Consider the following 21,239-nt stretch of genomic DNA (forward strand, 5'->3'; position numbering starts at 1 on the left):
TTTTCCCAACAAACTTCTCGACTAGATCATAGGAAGCTGGTGATACCAGTGGTCATTCCTCCAAATGGTTAATAATTTGGATACTTAGTATCTTGCAGATGTCACATCTCTCCTTCTAATAAGGGACACACCTTTTGGTGCTTGTTTTGACATTTGTCTGGATGAGTTGATGTATTGTTGGGGTAAAATTCTTGGAGAAACTGAAATATTAACTCATCACATTCCAAATTTAGAATGTATGTGCCAAAGATCAATCTGCCATGAGCGCTAGAATTTTGTGCCATTTATTGAAAGCTTGAAGCATGATGTTGTTTAACCCTTGATGAGTTTTTCTATTATCAGTTGTGATGTCTCCCTCATGATATCATTATTTTAAGGTGGTAATGGCGATGCTAAAGCTATGATCATGTTGAGACAAGAGGAAATTGCGAGCCTGACCACTTCACAAGGATACTCCCAAAGTTTAGGTTGTAACAGCACAAGCATGAATTTTCTTGGGAGCCCAACTGAGTTTCTTCCATTGTAGCTCCCCTACCCTAGAAAAACATGTGTCCAATTCCTCCAACTTCAAAGGTATACGACTGGATTTTTTCGTTGCAATTCGGATCCAAGTACGAAGAGATTAGCCCCTCTCCCGAAACCACTACTATCTTGATGGCCCTTTGAATCACTACTCGAAACACTGTATTAGAATGCCACCTCTTAGCCCTTGCAACCACAGTGTCATTATGTTGGCACCCCTTTAACTCTTCGATGGCAGATTGTAAAATGTACGAGGTAATGTAGATCAAACTTTTTGCATTAGAGTATGGCCTATCGGCCTATGGAACTTTGTGTATGAATGGATTTGACCTTGTACCTTTCATTTCGGTGGGTTGAATAACCCCAATGATATGCATTGATGAATAACTCAATAGCAGAAAGAAATTACCCTGTGGCCTCTTAACAACTATGACAATAATGCATCGACCTTCTCGGCCTCAGACTCTCAATAACAATGTTGATGATAACATTAATGCAGACACCATCAATTTTGTCGATCTTGGCTTCTCGCTGCTTGGAAACCTCCTCAACATCGAAATAGGCTTCAGGACCTTCTGCTTGCACCTTCGCTGGTTGCATATAGAATTGATATTACTCTTGGCTCTCGTTTTCTCACTTGTTACACATATCTAGGTTGCCAAGTTCAAGAGATCCTAGGCCCTCTACCACTGGTTTGTCAGCTACCCAACAATGATCGATATTTGACATGCTTAATGTCTCATTGTTTTTGTTTGAAATACAGTGAAAAATCACTAATCCAGAACGAGAATGACCAATTTGTTTCCCTCTTCGATTTAGTATTCAAGATTTCTTGCAAAGAGCCAAATTGACAAACTTTGATCTCAAATATGAACAGGTAGTCGTGACATACTTCCACTTCATCTCTTCATCTCTTGCTTCGTGTGGGCATACCCAATCATCCCAGGGTGTGGAAGAATGTTGAACAAGATCAAACTCTGAAGTACTCATATCTGGATGGCATCGTGGGTAATGTTGGGAGGAAAAATTTATGGAAAGTGGCCCCACAATTTCTATGATTATTACTTGGATTTAGAGACTCTGGGGGATCCAACGAGCATTATAAACTATGGCACCCAAATAATTGACCTCTGCCCCTTGAGGCTGATGATTGTGGCCTCTTGGCCCTGTAACGCGATACTACATGGCCTTGCAACCCTCACAACCAAAAAACTTGACCATGATAATAATGAATATGGCCTCTCGGCATGGCTTTCAACCGTAGCTTCTGTATGGTGAAATTTGTCTCCACCAAGGTGCTCAACTCTTTGATCTTGCACAATTCGCTATGCAAGTCTCTAAATCAACTTCTCTGACATTTGAGTAGCCCCCATGATTGATAAATTTATTGTAATTAAAAAAGTGAATAATGTCATCAAAAGGCTCTTAGCTTCATCTTTCAAAATAATAATTAAGCCTTTGGAAGATTAAAATAATTATTTGGTCAACTTGTATTCCAATTAGTAATTTATCCCTTATAAGTTTTGTTCTTAACCCTTTTTAGAATATTTGCTCTTCACTTATAAAAAATAATTTGGACTTAAATATAATCTTGAATTATAATTTGGCCAACATAACAAAAACTAAAAATTCAACCCCTTGAAAATAATTTGGATAAAATATCTTTTATTTATTCTTTTCATAAATGTTTCCTCAGTTATAACATGATAGTCAAAATTACCTACAAAAATGTTAACCTGGCATCTTGAACCCAAATATAAAATTAACAATGATAAGTCAATTAGAGTAGCTATAGAGAGCCACAAAACTGTTGAGATTCTAGATAGGGTGATTATGGATGACCATTGAATACATTGAATACCAGTTTCTCTTAGACCCTCAATCTTTCCCAAATTTGATATGCAATAACCCACAAGATCGTAGAGAACCAACTTTGATACCACTATAAGATCCCAAACGTCAATTTATTTAATAGATCTCGCACACTTTCATGTTGTAATTAAAATTCTTGCAATCAAAAACACTGAACACAAAAGGGATATTAAAATGAAACCTTTTATTTATATTAATAACTGAAAACAAAGATACATGCCCATACAAGTCATATTGAAGCCCTTTCTGATGACATGTATGACTACTCATCAGTGATCAATCTAAGACACCGAAGCACACTTGTGAATCTTGGATGGATCCACCAAAAATTTTTCACTGCGTGCTTTTTATCCTGGGATCAAGCTAGAACTAGTCACGCCATGTTCTTAGCAAACAGACAATAATATATAAAAACTTAGGGTGATCCAAATGCCTATCTCCTATCCCCTTTTATAAGCTTCATGGACTCTCTATAAACCTTATTTTATTTTTTTCCCTCAATAAATGAAGGAAAATACCATGGAAGATACCATGGGCAGATTCCATCCATTTTGACTATATCAAGAAAAAGAATATAACATAAACATTATAAAAGAAGTAATTAATGCATAAACTGATAAACTTAAAAACAAGATTCATTACAAAGTTGAATTTGCTTGTGATAAACATTGTAGTTTTGTTGGAAATCTATCACAACTACTTTTCTTAAAATAAAATACAACTTTTTGAATTTAGATATAGAATTTAGAAATGTATCTCATTTATATTTTATTTCTAGATATTATTGTATCAAGAGATGCATTGTATAGTTCAGGATATGTGTAACTCCTTCCATGCTCAAAGTGAAGTTGATACATACATACATACACGTATCATTCTCAATCATAAATAAGATATTGTAATATCCATATTAGAAACATAATTTAAAATCAACTTTATTTATAGTTAAAGTAATTAATATAAAAAACTTATAATTTCACTTTCCATTAAGATGAAATGTGTAATTTTTATTATTATTTTAATGCGAGCCTCAAATAAAATGTTTGAAATATCCATGTTAATAAATATATTTCAATATGAGCTTAGTATATATTTATATATTTAATTTTGATCATAAATACAATATTTCAATCCCACTTTAGATAAAACTAGCACATATCCATCTTGATGATATACAAATGTACGAAACATTGATATGGATCAAATCCTTGATTTGAAAATGTAATACCTTTGTGAATTGCAAATATTTCAATTTACTTTGATATGGATCAAATCTCTTGATTTGAAAATGTAATACCCTTCGTGAATTGTAAATATTTTAATTTACTTTTTCTAAAGTCACTTGGCAAAGTGTGGGCGATGCTAAATGCATGATATGAATAATAAGTAAAACATAAATGTTTATCTTTCAAAATTTCATTAATAAGTATTGCTTATGGTTAGCAATGAAAATTTATGATGGGGAAAGATGTTGAAAGAGAGTTTCACGTGCCAGAAAATTAAGAGACAGTTATGGGTAGAGGTGGTTAACTACCCAGATTCCTCTCCCTAGAGATAAATTATCTCAGTTAGGGAAAAGGGAGCCACGAGGGTGAGAGGAAAAAATGATGAGGAAACCTTGTGAACTTGGAGCCTTGTTGGAGGAGGCCCAAGGGGGGAGAATAAAGTTGTAAGATTATTACCCTTAGAGAGGAAGTTGTTGAGGGAGCCAAGAATCTACCAAGTAAGGGATTCTTGAGCTAGTTGGCCAATGGAATCAAAAACTAATTCCCGAGTTCTCTGTTGAAATTCTAGACCAGACTTGGTATGGGTCAAAGAATGTCTTCAATTAGCCCTGATATGGTTGTTGTTAAGAAACTGCGCTAGAAGTGAAACTAGCTTGGGGGGATTTCTGGTTGTGGATACTGTAATCATTAGTTGGGTGGAGAAATCTCCTTCCCATGGAAAATTAAAATGATTAAAACATGTAAGTATTATTTGTATGATTTTGTTTTATGTTTTTGTCTATTTCTAGGTGTAAGTTGTTCTCTGTAATTGTTATGTTATGACTTTTACAGAAGGCAAAGGTTTCTTGTGATCTAATCTGAAATGGGACTAATGAAGTATTAATTTCTTGTGGTGAGATAGATTAGTCTCTTGATCGCTCTGGGCAAATAACAACAACCCAGATATAATTATATGAACTCAAAAGAAGGGTTTGGAGAGGGCAAGCAGACCTGATTACAAGCCCACACAAGTTACTCTAGACCAAACTAAGATTGAAAAAACAAAACTTTTCTAAGTTTATGCTTCCAACAAAAATAAAAATAGACCATTATATAAATATATGTGGAGTGGAGATGCATGAGGTGGAGCATGTACTATAAGAAAGAATCATCAAATGTGTTGATAGTCTAGAAAGAAAAATGTAACAGGAAGTTTTATAACCATTGATATTATTTCACTATAAGTCGCACGGAATAGGAAATTATATACCATTTTTAAAATAAGAAGCACGCAACCAAATAAGAAGAACTTAGTTTAGTCACATAAATAGAACAATCAGTAATGATTCATTACTGGAAATAAAACCCTAGACAAAAGGTTAATATATTGAAACCATTATTCAAAACTAGAGGTTCTCTAGGGTGAATTAAAAATTAAACTAATTAATAATTTACGCCTAGAAAATATTCAGTGATTTAGTACATAAGCCATCAAGGATTGAGGTTCAGTTTCTAGGTTCAATCTTAAGGAAATAATAATTACAATTTTCCAATTCAAAACTGATTAATAAGTAGGGTGAAACTTGTAAGGTTAAGGTTGTAAAAGACGCTAATAATATAGGAAAATAAAGCATAATGACACAAGCAGGGGTTTGCAGTAAGGTGACAACGTTTCCTTATGAGTTTTAAAGAAATCATTGGGGGAAAGAAGGAAAATGATAATAAGAAGCTAATCTCAAAAAGACTTAACTCCTTGAAGCTGTGCCACTATGCCGCAATCTCCAATCAACAATAGGGTGAACAAGTAGAAAACCCTAACTTGCGAAATGATGAAACCACAATGGATTACAACCTTATGCATGGTAGTAATAATGTAACTTGAGAAAGTTATTAATAGGTGAAATATTTATACATGTAGAGGTAACCCGACTCAGTCGGAAGGGTGACAACCTGAAAGGAATGCAAAAATGTGAAAATTAGTCACTGTAAATAGCTCTCGAGTTGTAAACCGAATTGTAACTCATACACACACACACATGGATATATATATGTTTGTTCTTATATTCATCTTTTACAAAATTTTCACAAAAAATATTGGACGACAACCTAAGAGACCATAATTGTAATTATTTTTTACACAATAATTTGATGAAACCCTATCCTAAAACAAATTACTCAACATATTTTCGTAAGGAAATCTCTAACAATTACTTGATATACATTAAACAATTGATAACTTGTTGAATCGCATGAGAAAATGGACTAAGCTGTATGGATGCCCCAAATAATGGTTGTTTGTATGCAACAAAAGCTTAACCAAGTTGGGTTAAGCCTGCAAACACTAAAAAGAAAAGAGAAATAATAAACCCCAAATCCATTACAGTTATGGCAAGTCCACCCAGGCCTAGTAAAATGGAGTTGCAAGAGTGCTTTGTATACCATTGAAGGTGTGGTGGAACCCTTTCACCTAGATATCCAACTCATTTGAGAGCTATTTAAAGTGGCCTTGCCCAAGATGAACAAATGCACAAAAGGAAATTAAGAAAAGAAAATTAAATTTAAACCCTATCAAAAAACCGATATAGGAGAGATAGAATAAACCTGGAGATGTAAAAAAAATCTAGCCGTAAGTGACTCAGGTGCCAATATCCATAAGAAACCAAAACCTATTACAAATCTCTCTTCATGTGAGAGAAAAATGAAACTAGAAGCAGAATGGAGTCATGGGAGGAAAGCGATTACTCCCATAATCGTAGAACCCTATCCATACCATTGATCCAAATGCTAGAGATGGACCATCAATTGATTTCTCTTTTTCCAAGGTAGAGTTAATTCTCCAGGCCATAACAACCTATCGTTGGTGGTGAGTGTAGAGAATTCACAAAGAGATGTCAACCTATTAAGATGGTAACGATTGACATGGAAGAGTGTGGAATGTTGGATCGCAAGGATTGTATAGTTTGAACGATAATATAATGTGTGAAACCAACCATAATTAATACCAAGGACTAGTGTTGAGGCTTGATGCCAAAGGATTAACAATTCATGTATTACTTAATATGAAATAAAAGGGGAAAGAATATATATATATATATATATATATATATATATAAATATATATATATATATATATATATATATATATATATATATATATATATATAAAGTAGATAACAATACATTTGAATGTTTGTCATAATCAAGCATAGGAACCCCATAGTAATGAGAAACCATAAATATGTAAAGATGCATTACTGCTATGGAAAATAAGGAGTAAATTTTTTTCATATTGTAAGCATGCACCATTTACTAACAACAATACACAATGAAGTTATAAGTAATAAGATAGCATTTACATATTTAACTCTACATTTAAATCAACCAAATTTTTGTTTTTTTTTGGGTGAGATATGTTACAATTGGTATCAGAGCCACATGTTACAATATTGTGGCCTATAAGCCCGATTACAGCTAAAAACAACTTACTAGATGAGGAACAAAATAAATTTCTGTGTTATAGAACTAAGTCAAAGAGAAGTGAAAGAACCTTGCCTTGATTAATTGAAATAAATTTGATTATGTAACCTAAGTTATAAAAATACTAATTGAATTATTGTTGAGGTACTCTTACCTACAAGAACTGATATGTTGGGCACCTCGAAGAGAAAACGCTTGTTTGGAAGACTTATTTAGTAAAACATGTTAATTAGTAGATCATATCTCGTGACTACTTGATAGTGAGTAGAGAGAGATGTTTATGAGCTATAACGATGATCACATATATGCATAGTAAAATCAGGAGACGTATACATGTGTAAATGAAGTAAAGTATCAATTCCTATACTTTTAAACAATGATAAAACATGAGATAGGTATGCGCAAGAGAGAAAGCAGGGTGTTGTATTTGAAATTACCCTACAAAGTCTAGGATTATCTGTATGATGATCACATGTTAATAGCTACGAGACCCTTTTCTTAATTAGCAAAAAAAAGAAGAAGTTATTTTGATACATAAGATTGATATTCATAAAGATGTCTTATGCTAAACATTTAGTATAGATTGCCGAGGAAGGAGACAAGTATGAGAAATGGGTAAAAGATATTATTGGTGCCTAGGTTTAAAAGTAATATTTAATTGTTACACTAGATACATTTGGAAGTAATGAATTGACTAGTATAAACTACCTCCTTGCATATATACAAGTTGTTGACCAAGAAACTTGGTGAGAGAGTGGTTGAAGGAAATACTTGATGGAAAAAATAAAATTTTGAATCCTAACAAAAGAGTAATCTGATCTGTGTGTGGGAAGCAAGCTGAAAAGGAAAGGAGGCTACAATGACATTGTAAAAAACTCAAAATAATAAGTGCATTGAATGTTAAAAAAAATAGATAATTTACACAAAATAAATTGTATATCGAAATTAGAAGAGAGAATAAAGGGACCAAAAACTTGTAATACATAAAGCGAAATATATGATATTTTGGTATACCCAAGGAAACCGTCTGAGCATATTTAATTATAGTTTTGGTCAAATTTGAATGGAGATATAGAACACTTATGATTAAAAAATATATGTATAAATATGTGGCAATTGGGGTTATCATGGGTGAGTGGTTGGAATCCTTTTTACAAAATTAGGCACTAGTAAGTGATATGATAGATATCAATAATGATAATAATATACAATGAATAGAGTATAGAACGTTGTAAAATACCTGTAAGATAACAATGAAAAAAAACCTATATGTCAATAATATAACTCAGGTATAACTAATTCCAATGTTGTAATAAGAATCTGGTATAAGTAAGCTTGGATTTTATGACTGATAATTTTAAAAGAATATGGTAAAGGAAATTAATAAACTTTCTCATTGGGAAGTATCTTCATGAAGGGAGCCACAAAAAGGCTGGTTACAATAGTAGAATAATTGGCAAAAACCATCAGCATGGAGGATTGTATATAAGTTAATACCATTTAGTAACATTTTGAAATTTTATGGTTTCTCGTGTGTAGCGAGATACTTTGGTTTATTATAGCTATTAGTGTTGGAATAAGGAATTACTGAGAAGGGGTGAATCAATAATAGTGATATTCTTAAAACTATTTGCTGAATATGATTTTAGTTCTTTCCTCTATTGTTTGTTACTTATGAGAGAATTCATTCATAAAGAAAGTGAGCAACAAGCTTAATCATTCATATGTTCATACAATCTATCACATGAGCAGCACAGACATATTGACACCAATGTTTTCACGTGGAAACCCAAAGGGAAAAAACCACCAATTTGTTGTTGTTTATGACGTAAATTAAGCACCTACTTAATTACATTAGTTTGTTTGTGATCACCCACACACATGAGGCACCAAACCCCTTAGGTTAGCAAGCACCTACTTTCCAAAAGATACCAAACTCTTCTAAATCCAAGCCTCCACTTGCTCTTTCCACTGTTCTACTTTTCATACTATTTTCAAATTGAAAACAGAGGCATATACAATTATGGAAAAAATACCAATTTGGTTGGTTGTAGAAACAACTTCTTCTCTTGGTCCTCTATTATTCCATAGACTCCTTCGGTATTACACAATAACACTTTAACCTATGCTCACAACAACATATCCTCAACCCTCTATATTTTCTCACAAGGGCTCTTTGCTTCACACCATTCAATTATGCTCTTGCCCTCATCTCACAACACATTATCTACTCACACTACTAAGATTTTCAACAACACACTCTTACCCACTTTGCTCGATGGAAATCAATGGTTTTGATCCTCTGCTGCACACTACACAATTTTGTCTCTACTTCCTTTTTCTAGACTACCCAAGTGTACCTTTGTATGGCTCCTCCTGTTCCTGTTGCGTGATGGTTGAATTATGCCATGGCATTAAACATAAGGATGGGATTTTGAGTTCTTCACTAACTCCTTATGTAGTCCTTGATATTGAGAATTTAATCACAGTATTCCTAAGCACTTTACCATGACTTCTAATGCTTATTCATTGCTTCACAAAGCTTGAAAGTGCTAAGGAATGGCCACTCTATTCTTTATTTAAATCTATAAGACGTGCACAGGAAGTAGGAGATGGATTTCTTCATCTCATAAATTCTTCTCTATGGACCATTCTCCTCATTTCCTTGTCTCAGCACTTTCTACAGATCCCACTAACTCTATAGAATATCTCTGTTGATTTTCATTTAATCTCTAGTTGCTGACCCATTCATCCTTTTAATTCTTTATATTGTTACATCAGAGCCACAACATATTGTAACTCATATAAAAGGAAAGTTATGAAATCACATAGTTATCATACCTTTAGCCCCTTGGCACCTAGTCCTTAGTTCCTTTGGTCTCCACCTGACCATGTGCCAGTTAATTTCATATCCCCTCCATATCATAACTTTTATTAAACAATCCTTACAAAATTTCAAATTCTTGATTGTGTTTATATCCTTCTCCTTAGCCTTTTATCACATTTCCACCATAGGACTGGGTGTCGTGACTGAGGTTATAAAACTTAGGTGTTAAGCCTCGTTTATACCCTTGGTTCTTTAAACATCCAAGACCAAGTGCCAATCTTACATTGGAGCCACTTTCATTGTAACTTGTTTCAAATTCCATTTGCATAGAAGTTATGAGGTCCTCAACCTCTGATATGTTGACCTCTAAGATGACATCATGCTTTCTTCATCTCTCCATGTGACACTTCCTATGTGTGACACGTGTCACCTTGATTTTCCCCATTAGGTCACCAAAAATGCAAAAACAATCCACCACGTGACCACCATACTACCACATCATGTTGACGTCATTTTCCACTTCAGCTCTTAAGGACCAATTGGTTGCGACCATGTGTTTATTAGGAGGAGAGAAAAAGAGCCTCCTTGGTCCCTAGTCCTGCATCAAATTCCGTTGTATTTATTTTCCTTTACGAACCTCAATGCTTCCAAGAAATTACAATCTGTAAGGACTTACGAGGTTCCAATATTCTGATGGACTCATCCTCTAATCTAGCATGTTCTGAGGTTCCAATATTTTGATGGCCTCATCCTCTGATATATACTTCTCCAAGGTTTCGATAAGTCTCCTGCTATGAGGTTCTAATCCAACCTTTTCTCCAAGGTTCCAATCTGACCTTTTCTCCGAGGTTCCAATGTTCTCTAATCTCCGATATATCCTGCTCTGACGTTACACTCAATCCTCTGCTCTGAGGTTCCAATATTTGGTTTCCTCTTAAGGACTTCAAGCTCCTTACTATGATGATCAAGAACTTTTGATTCCGATGGCCATTTTCAGATTTCCATATACCGTTGGAAATATTATTCATATCACATGTTGTTGGAGATGGTTTGATGTAGTCTTTGAGCCCATTTGTAACCTAAAAAATGGCTCTAAATTTGAAAGATGATGCGAAGAACCTGGACACCTGATTGAACATAGTCATCATTTTATGGCTTTTCCAATAAGATTTATATTATGGTGATTCTCTACCAGAAGCCTGTAGCTACCATAGGATTCCTCTTGAGACTGGACTACCAATCACTATAGTCATCATTTTATAGCTTTTAAATAAGCCTCCTCCTATGGTGATTCTCTGCCAGAAACCTACAACTACCATATGATCACCATGCTAATTCGGTTGACATCAATGTCAACACACTCACAACCACTAGCTGTTACACTAAAAAATGTCACCATGACTATTTACAGTTAGAATGGCTCTATCAACAGTCATACTACCCTCTTAGGAAAGTCTTATGCCTCTGCTCTCCATGTCAAACTCCAAAAAAGAGAGAAAGTCTTTCAAAATGTATTTATCTCTGGGGACGCAGGTTCTCTCAACCTTACCTGCGGGGACGCACCTAAGGTTCACAAAAACTGCGTCTTTGATGCTATGTATGTAAAGGTGCAGGTGCGTCCCCCTGAAAAGGTTAAAATGCGCAAGTTTCATCTTTAAAATGTCACTTGTGGTCATTTCTAGAGCATTCTAGAAGGTTGTTCGACGTGTATTGAGCGCCTCCAGATGGTTCATGCACTCCTACCAAAGAGGAACTTATCCCATCAATAAGGGAGCTATCCCAACCAAAGAGGGGATTATCCCATTGATGGTGGACTTGATTAACTTCCTCTTGAGCACTATAAATACAGGCATAGGGCCAGAAGGAGAAGAGGTTGAAAGCTATACATTTCTAAGGGTAAATGCTGCAGGAATTAGGACTCCCATTTAGAAGCTTGTGAGGAGAGATTGCCATCTTTGCTTGTTCTATTTGGAAGTGGGTGATCTTTGTCAAAGTAAAGGAAGACTCTTGTGGACCCTGGAAGGAGCTTGCACAACACCAAGGCTCAGGTTGTAATTGTTGGAAATAATACTGAGAGGGGGGGTGAATCAGTATTATCTAGCAATTTACCAAATCTTCCTTATTTGATCTTTTGAAATATTCTTGCATATCAGTACCATAAAACAATGAGCATGAATAAAGAAAATAGACAGTCACACCAAAGAACACAAGATGTAAGGTGGAAACCCAATGCGGGAGAAAAACCACCTGCTGCAATATGTCTCTATCTTCTTTCAAGAAATTCTTTTTACAATGATTTTGTACTGGTGCAGTCCTTTACCAGCACGCAGGCTGCAACCTGCAAAGAGCTACAACTCTTTCTCGTTTTCCAGTTTCTCCTGGAAGGGAGCTACAACCCCCTACTTCTTTTCATGAAGAATCAAATGATCAACAAGTATACAACAGATACAGTCTACTACAGATATCAGATCAGTAATTACATAAACAACCCAGAACACCTTATGAACAGAAATATACAGTCAACAGATCATCTTAAGACAGGGACGCATATTTTCTTTCTGTGGCCTGCGACTGGATGCAGTATACCTTATGCTGTTCTGCGTGCAGACGCACTGTTCCTTTTTGCTTTTCTGCGACCGACGCACCCAGAAACACTATCGCGCCGCGTCTTTTGCTTCAGAGACGCACCCAATACCACAGTCGCGCCGCGTCCTTTGCCTCAGAGACGCACCTGAGTCTTTACTGTACTGCGTCCCGGTGCACTTTCCCTTCACTGAATCTGCGTCCCTTCAGATATAGAGGATAAGAGGACTTCAGAACCAACCCAAACACTCAGATCCACAGATCTGATCATGCGCCATATAGATCGTAGTCCATTAGAAGATTTGCCCTTATAGATTTGGACTAGATCTCACCAAGAGATGTTCAACCAAGATGATGCCAAATCCAAATGAACTCCTTTGCTTTATATAGGCAAGCTTCTCCCCAAAGCGTGGAACAATACTATGAGCCGACACCATAGAAACACAAAACCGTCGGCTAGATACCACACAAGAAACCCCCACGTGCTTTTCTCTGCCTTGAAATGTGTGCACTGGGCGGACGCACCTCCTGAACGGCTGGACTGCGTCCCTGGACGCGGGTTCTGTATGGTATACCTGCGGGGACGCACTTGCTGAACATATTTCCTGCGTCCTTCTTGATTTACCACCTGAATGAGTTTGCCATCAAGGACAACACCTGAATCATAATGCCAACAAACTCCCCCTTTGGACTTGATGGCAACCACATAATCTTCAGCTTACATAATCTTCAGCTTCATCATTCTCCCCCTTTGACATCAAGGGCAAAGGGTATGCTCCCCCTATGCTCATGCTTCTCCAGATCTGTAACCAGAAATCAATCATGAAGGAGACAGAGACATATTGCAGCTATTTCCAAGATCTCCTTCTCCATAATGCCAACAATGCATTATGTGCTCCCCCTGAGCCTATACCATCAATAGGAAGATGATCAACAGTGAGATGATGCATCAACAACCCCCAGCTTTTGCCTGAGGTATTCAAAAGTGTCCCTGGGCAATGGTTTGGTGAAAATATCAGCAACTTGTTCCTTAGAAGGAACATACTCCAACTTGACCTTCTGTTCAAGTACTTGTTCCCGGAGAAAATGGTACTTGATTGGTATGTGCTTGGTTTTTGAATGCATAACCGGATTCTTTGAGATGCTGATTGCACTTGTGTTGTCACATAAGATAGGAATAGGAGGTGTACAAGTGATTTGATAATCCTGCAAAGTCTGCATCATCCAAAGAAGTTGGGTGCAACAAGATGCAGCAGCAACATATTCCGCTTCAGCTGTAGACAAGGCAATTGAACTCTGTTTCTTGCTGAACCAAGATACCAGTCTGGGACCCATAAAGAATGCACCACCACTTGTGCTTTTCCTGTCATCCACGCTTCCGGCCCAATCTGCATCTGTATAAGCATGAAGAGTGAGATCTGTATCTCTAGGATACCATAGGCCATAATTTTGAGTCCCTTGAAGATATTTGAAGATTCTCTTCACTGCTTGAAGATGAGTCTCCTTTGGATTTGCCTGAAACCTTCCAACTATTCCAACTGCATGCATGATGTCTGGTCGGGTACCTGTCAAATATAGTAGACTTCCAATCATAGATCTGTAGGTTGGTTGATGTACTGCTGCAGATTCGTCATTTGCACTGAGACTACATCCTGTGACCATGGGTGTACATACTGGTTTTGCATCTTCCATGCCATATTTCTTCAAAATCTGCTTGAGATACTTGGTTTGAGATAAAAGGATTCCTCCTTTCTTTTGTTGGATTTGCAAACCAAGGAAGTATGTCAGTTCTCCTAGCAAGGACATCTCAAATTCTTTCTGCATGACCGAGGCAAAGCTTTGACTCATAGCTTCTTCATTACTGCCAAAAATAATGTCATCTACATACACAACAAGTATTAGTAATTTGTCATTTTCAACTTTTATATAAATATTGCTATGTGCTGAACCTTTTGAAAAACCTTGTTGATGAAGATATTTGTCCAACCGGTAGTACCAAGCCCTTGGAGCTTGTTTGAGACCATAGAGAGCCTTTTTTAATCGGCATACAAGATTTGGATCGTTTCCAAGAATGAAACCATCTGGCTGTTCAATGTACACTTCTTCATCCAAGTCTCCATTCAGAAAGGCTGATTTCACATCCATTTGAAATACTTTGAAGTTCTGACAACTTGAGAGAGCAAGAAACATTCGGATGGCCTCAAGTCTTGCAACAGGAGCAAAAGTTTCTTCAAATTCTATTCCTTCTTGCTGTGCATACCCTTTACAAACAAGTCTGGCGTTGTTTCTAATTACTTCTCCATTTTCATTCAATTTATTTTTGAAAACCCATTTTGTTCCGATAACATTCTTATCCTTTGGTCTAGGAACCAGCTCCCAAGTGTTGTTCTTTTCGATTTGCTCAAGTTCTTCATCCATTGCTTTCACCCAACATTCATCTTTGCATGCCTCTTTCACATTTTGTGATTCAGTAGAGGAGAGTAATGCCAAATAACTTGAAGCTTCTGCAACTGTTCTTCTAGTTTGTATACCTGCTTCTTTTTGTCCCATGATCTGAGATTCTGGATGGTTCTTTTGAACATATCTGGATGGAGTCTTTTCTTCTATTCTTGTTCTTTCTTCTGCTTCTTCGTGAGGTCCTTCTTGAGATTGTTCTTGCGGTTCTTCTTCTTCATCATTCTGTCTTTGAGGGTAGCTTTCATCTTCTTCAATGTCTTCACGATGTATTTGCCTAGGAATGTATCCCTTCTCATCAACCACTACATCAATGTTGTCAACAATTCTGCCAAGTCTTTTATTGTAGCATTTGTATGCTTTGCTATGTGGAGAGTAGCCAAGAAGAATTCCTTCATCTGCTCTAGGATCAAGTTTGCCAAGCTGCTCCTCAGTATTCTTGATATAGCATTTGCTCCCAAAGATTTTGAAGTGCTTTACCGAAGGAGTTTTACCACTCCAGAGCTCATGAGGAGTTTGAGTGCTGTTCACTCGGACATTTGTCTTGTTGAGAATAATAACTGCCGCATGTGCAGCTTCACCCCAGAAGGTTGCAGGAGTTCCTGATTCATCAAGCATAGCACGAGCCATTTGCTGGATTGTTCTGTTCATTCTTTCCACTACTCCATTTTGCTGAGGAGTTCTAGCTGTAGAAAATTCTCTCCTTATCCCATGTTCATCACAGAAATCGAAAAATTCATTTGAAGTAAATTCTCCACCTCTGTCGGATCTGAGGCACTTAATCTTGTGACCTGATTCATTTTCAACCAAAGCTTTGAAGGATTTGAATTTTTCGAAAGCTTCATCTTTGTGCTTCATAAGTCCTAACCAAACAAACCTGGAGAAATCGTCAATAAATAATATCAAGTATTCCTCTCCTCTAGGTGTTCTTTTTCTGAATGGTCCACATACATCTGTATGTACTAGCTCAAGAGGCATGCTGGCTGATCCTTCTTTCTCTGGAAAGTTAGTTCTGGTCTGTTTTCCAAACTGACATGATCTGCATATGGTGTTGTCAGGAATTTTGATATCTGGAAGATCGCGAACTGCCTGATATTTGCAAGCTTTCCTTATTTGTGAGAAGCTTAGATGTCCCAACCTTCGATGCCATAACCAGTGCTCTTCATCCTCGCTTAGATAGCATTGTTGTTGTCCTTCATCAAATATGTATAGATTATTTGGAGTTCTTTTTCCTTTGAGAACTGTTTTACCTGTATCAAGATCACGAACAAGACATCCATTTGATCTGAATATAACCTCGGTTCTTTGATCACACATCTGGCTTACACTTAGAAGATTATGCTTTAGTCCATCAACAAACAAAACATTTCCAGCCTTAACATCTTCTTTTAAAGGAGCAATACCTTTTCCTTTTATAGTTGCAGGAGTATCATTTCCAAAAGAGACTTTCTTTCCCTTTTCTAAATTAGAATAAGATTCAAGTTTTTCTTTATCACCTGTCATATGCTTTGAACATCCACTGTCAATGTACCATAGATTTTCTTGTCCTTCTGCATAGAATGCTATCCCACATCTTTCTGTTTGAGGTTCCTTTATTTTCCATGTTTTGGTGCCTGAGGTTTGTTCCCTTTTTTGTTCTTGTACCTTTCTTTCCGGAAACCTGCTTCTGCATTCAAAATCTTCATGTCCAAAATTATTGCAAATAGAGCATTCAACTTCATTTTCAAGAGCTGAAAAATTGTTATAGGTCCTTTTTGTAATCCCTGTCATACTTCTTTGTTTTTGAGCTTCCCTAGTCATGATTGTTTTATACGCAACACATTGAGCTGCTTTGTGACCAAAGTTATGGCAAGAAAAGCATTGTCCATTGAAGAAGTTTCTGCGATTATTGAATCTACCAGCCAACTGATTGTAATTTCTATTTTCATCTATTCTTGAACCAAATTGGGAAGATTTTACCTGTGGCTGGTTGTGGCTTTTGTTCACCCTTAAGCTGGATTGCCCCTGATAGTTTCTGTTTGACGTTTGTCCCTGCTTTACCTGATGATCTTCCTTGTGCTCTTGCTCATTTCTTCTTGCTGCATCAAGATAACTTTTTGAAGTGGATGCTTGAGAAGTTTCTCCATTATAGCCCAGACCTGTCTTATTTAGTGGAGACCGCTGCACACTGATAATCTCATTCAACGTTTCAGATCCTTTGACAAACTTGAGATTAATAGTTTTTGTTTTCTCAATTTCTTTTCTAAGACCAACAATTTCACCTTCTAATTTTTCAAGATGTTTTTCCTTTTCATCAATCTGAAATTGTAGAGTATCAATAATCATGTTCTTTTCTTCTATACATCTCTTGAGTCTAGTAATTTCATCATAAAGGTTATCCACATCTACAGCATCCTCATAATCATCATCTTCAAATGCCATTAACAATCTATATTTGTTACCTTGTTCATCTTCATCACTGTTTGATAAGCCATCACTATCTTCATGGGTGTAGTAGCTTTTCTTATTTGCACTCTGTTTCTTGTTCCATCTAACTGGTTCCTTTCCTTTATCCTTATAAGAGCATTTTGCAGCATAATGACCTACTCTTCCACAAGCAAAACATTTGAAAGGTAGCTTACCTCTGAACCTTCCAGAACCCCTTTGAAGATTTCTGACAAAATTTGATTCTTCTTCCTCTTCTTCTGGAACATGACTTGCTTCATAGTGATCTTCTTTGCCTGATGCTTTAAAAGCAGCTTCCCTTCTGTCTGATGGACCTCCCTTTCTCATTTCATAAGCAGTTAGAATTCCATGCAGCTGAGACATAGTGAGAACACGGAGATTTTCCTTTTCTTCTACTGCAGATACTTTAGATTCAAACTTGGGGGATAAAGATCTTAGAATCTTTTGAACTACTATAGTCTCTTTTATTTCTTCACCCAAATTTTTCATACAATTAACAATCTCATCTACCCGAAGAAAATAATTAGCCACACTTTCATCATTATACATCTTGAGAGTTTCATATTGAATCCTGAGAGTTTGAAGTTTAGCTTCTTTTACCTGTTCATCTCCTTCATAGCTAGTGATCATTTTGTCCCATATCTCTTTTTCTGATTTGAAGTGCATGACCTTCATGAACTCTGTTTGAGATATACTTCCTAATAGAGTACTGACTGCTTTTGCATTTGTTTCATACTGCTTTTTCTCAGCTGGATCTGTAGGAGTAGCTGAAGGAAAGGCATAGCCTGATTCTACAATGTTCCAAACTTCTGTACCAAGAGATTGAAGATATGCAGTAACTCTTACCTTCCAATAATTGAAGTTTGTCCCATCGAAGACGGGTGGCCTGATTGATGCTTCTCTCTCGTAGTTGCTCATGATGAACGATCTACCTTCAAGCGATCAAGCTTTTCTGAAGGACCTGCTCCGATACCAATTGTTGGAAATAATACTGAGAGGGGGGGTGAATCAGTATTATCTAGCAATTTACCAAATCTTCCTTATTTGATCTTTTGAAATATTCTTGCATATCAGTACCATAAAACAATGAGCATGAATAAAGAAAATAGACAGTCACACCAAAGAACACAAGATGTAAGGTGGAAACCCAATGCGGGAGAAAAACCACCTGCTGCAATATGTCTCTATCTTCTTTCAAGAAATTCTTTTTACAATGATTTTGTACTGGTGCAGTCCTTTACCAGCACGCAGGCTGCAACCTGCAAAGAGCTACAACTCTTTCTCGTTTTCCAGTTTCTCCTGGAAGGGAGCTACAACCCCCTACTTCTTTTCATGAAGAATCAAATGATCAACAAGTATACAACAGATACAGTCTACTACAGATATCAGATCAGTAATTACATAAACAACCCAGAACACCTTATGAACAGAAATATACAGTCAACAGATCATCTTAAGACAGGGACGCATATTTTCTTTCTGTGGCCTGCGACTGGACGCAGTATACCTTATGCTGTTCTGCGTGCAGACGCACTGTTCCTTTTTGCTTTTCTGCGACCGACGCACCCAGAAACACTATCGCGCCGCGTCTTTTGCTTCAGAGACGCACCCAATACCACAGTCGCGCCGCGTCCTTTGCCTCAGAGACGCACCTGAGTCTTTACTGTACTGCGTCCCGGCGCACTTTCCCTTCACTGAATCTGCGTCCCTTCAGATATAGAGGATAAGAGGACTTCAGAACCAACCCAAACACTCAGATCCACAGATCTGATCATGCGCCATATAGATCGTAGTCCATTAGAAGATTTGCCCTTATAGATTTGGACTAGATCTCACCAAGAGATGTTCAACCAAGATGATGCCAAATCCAAATGAACTCCTTTGCTTTATATAGGCAAGCTTCTCCCCAAAGCGTGGAACAATACTACGAGCCGACACCATAGAAACACAAAACCGTCGGCTAGATACCACACAAGAAACCCCCACGTGCTTTTCTCTGCCTTGAAATGTGTGCACTGGGCGGACGCACCTCCTGAACGGCTGGACTGCGTCCCTGGACGCGGGTTCTGTATGGTATACCTGCGGGGACGCACTTGCTGAACATATTTCCTGCGTCCTTCTTGATTTACCACCTGAATGAGTTTGCCATCAAGGACAACACCTGAATCATAATGCCAACAGTAATGGTTCCTTTTGATTACCTTTAATGCAAATTGGTCCATTCTTCTCAATAACTTGTTGTTTCTGAGTTATTTCATGTACTCCTTGGTCTATATGTTGAATATGCTTTGTTTTATGTTATAATCAGGTGTTATTTAATTGTTTGACTGTTGGTGATTGCAGGTTTTGGAGAAAAGGAGGAGCTCATCCAGATCAACAAAGCTTGGACTTCTACAACAGCGTTTGGACAAAGGTAAGAACAAAACACTTGATTTCTCATATCATGATGCATGTTTAGAGAAGGATAGCTCTAGTTTATTTTGTTTGTCATTAGAATGTCTTAGACTTCTAGGAAGGTCGGTTGTGTCCGCACTTTTGACCGATTCCGTGTGACAAATTGGCGACTCCGCTGGGGATTCCATTAATGAGAAAAGTCTTTTCCTTTGTGTGAACTTTGCTTTGAGAAATTTGGTTTATTTTTCTAGTTTTGGCTCTGTGACTTTGTCTTTGGGTGGGTTAGCTTAGGATTAGTTTCATTTTGGTTTTTCTTGATTTTTTTAGTAGGACGCACCCTCTGAGTGCTGCACAGTGCGTCCCTGGACACACTTTTGCTGTGTGCACAGAGAGGGCCTGCACCTGTGCTAACGGGTCGCCTGCGTCCCCTGCTAAAATTTGAGAAAATTCCATTTTTTGCTTTTTTGCTCTTAGATTTTGTTTTTTCTTAGTTTTTACTGCCCAGATTCATTAGTCCCTTGTCAAATATCTTCACCTGAACTTGTTTCGATAGCATTGAGTGTTTTAGTGGATTTCATCGCAGTTTAAGACCTAGGGTTCGATTTTTGAGTAGGTCTTGTAGTGACTTTGGCGGTAGAAGTTGTCAAGCCTTAGATCTCTCTAGTTTTGTCAGCATTCTAAGAAGTCAGACCTGTCATAAAGTCTACCTGTGAGAGCAACTTACCATTGAGTTGTTTCTTTGGGAAAATTTCGAAGTGCTTGTTGATTAAGTCTTGAATTCCATTTTACAAAAAGAACAAAAAGATTTGAGTTTTGTTTTGACTAGTCTTTTGATTCTGCATTAGCTGGTCCTTGATTTGATTTTGATCAAGTAAAACAACCTAGAATCATCTTTGTGAGCTTTTGCCTTGTTAGGTTTGCTTAGAGTAATTTCTCTTTTGATTTGCTTGTGAGTCAAGTTTTCATAGATTTTATAGCTTCTGAAATTGTTTTTTGTTAAAATAGGTTTATATGCTTTATTAAAAAGAGAAAATACAAAAACATCTCCTTTGAAAAGTTTTGTTTCAAGTAGCTTTGAAAAGTTTTGAAAGAAAAAGATTTTTTTCGTGCACGTAAAGAGTGGTCATGTTTGCATGCTTGAAAAGAAAAAGAGAATTGTTTCTTTGATTGTCTTTTCTAAGGAAGTTGTTTTCTCTAAAATTTGCATTCTCTCAACTCTCTTAGTTAAGAATTTCATTGAAAAAGGAAAGTAGCGTAAATCATCTTAGGTGCATTTTTGTAGTGGTTTGAGTCGAGTCTACACACCATTGGTTTCACTTCCACTACCTTTTGTCTTTAAAGAAAAACCATAAAATTAACGCTTAAAGTAAAATCGACGTAGTAACTTTTATTTACTAGGGCTCTGAAACACCAATTTAGATCAGGCTAGTGTCTTGGAGTAGGTGAGTAATTAACTCTCC

Source organism: Pinus tabuliformis, chromosome 7 (assembly GCF_031772625.1).
Source record: "Pinus tabuliformis cultivar Carrire ecotype Pingquan chromosome 7, CPIR1, whole genome shotgun sequence".
In the NCBI taxonomy this organism is placed as follows: Eukaryota; Viridiplantae; Streptophyta; class Pinopsida; order Pinales; family Pinaceae; genus Pinus; species Pinus tabuliformis.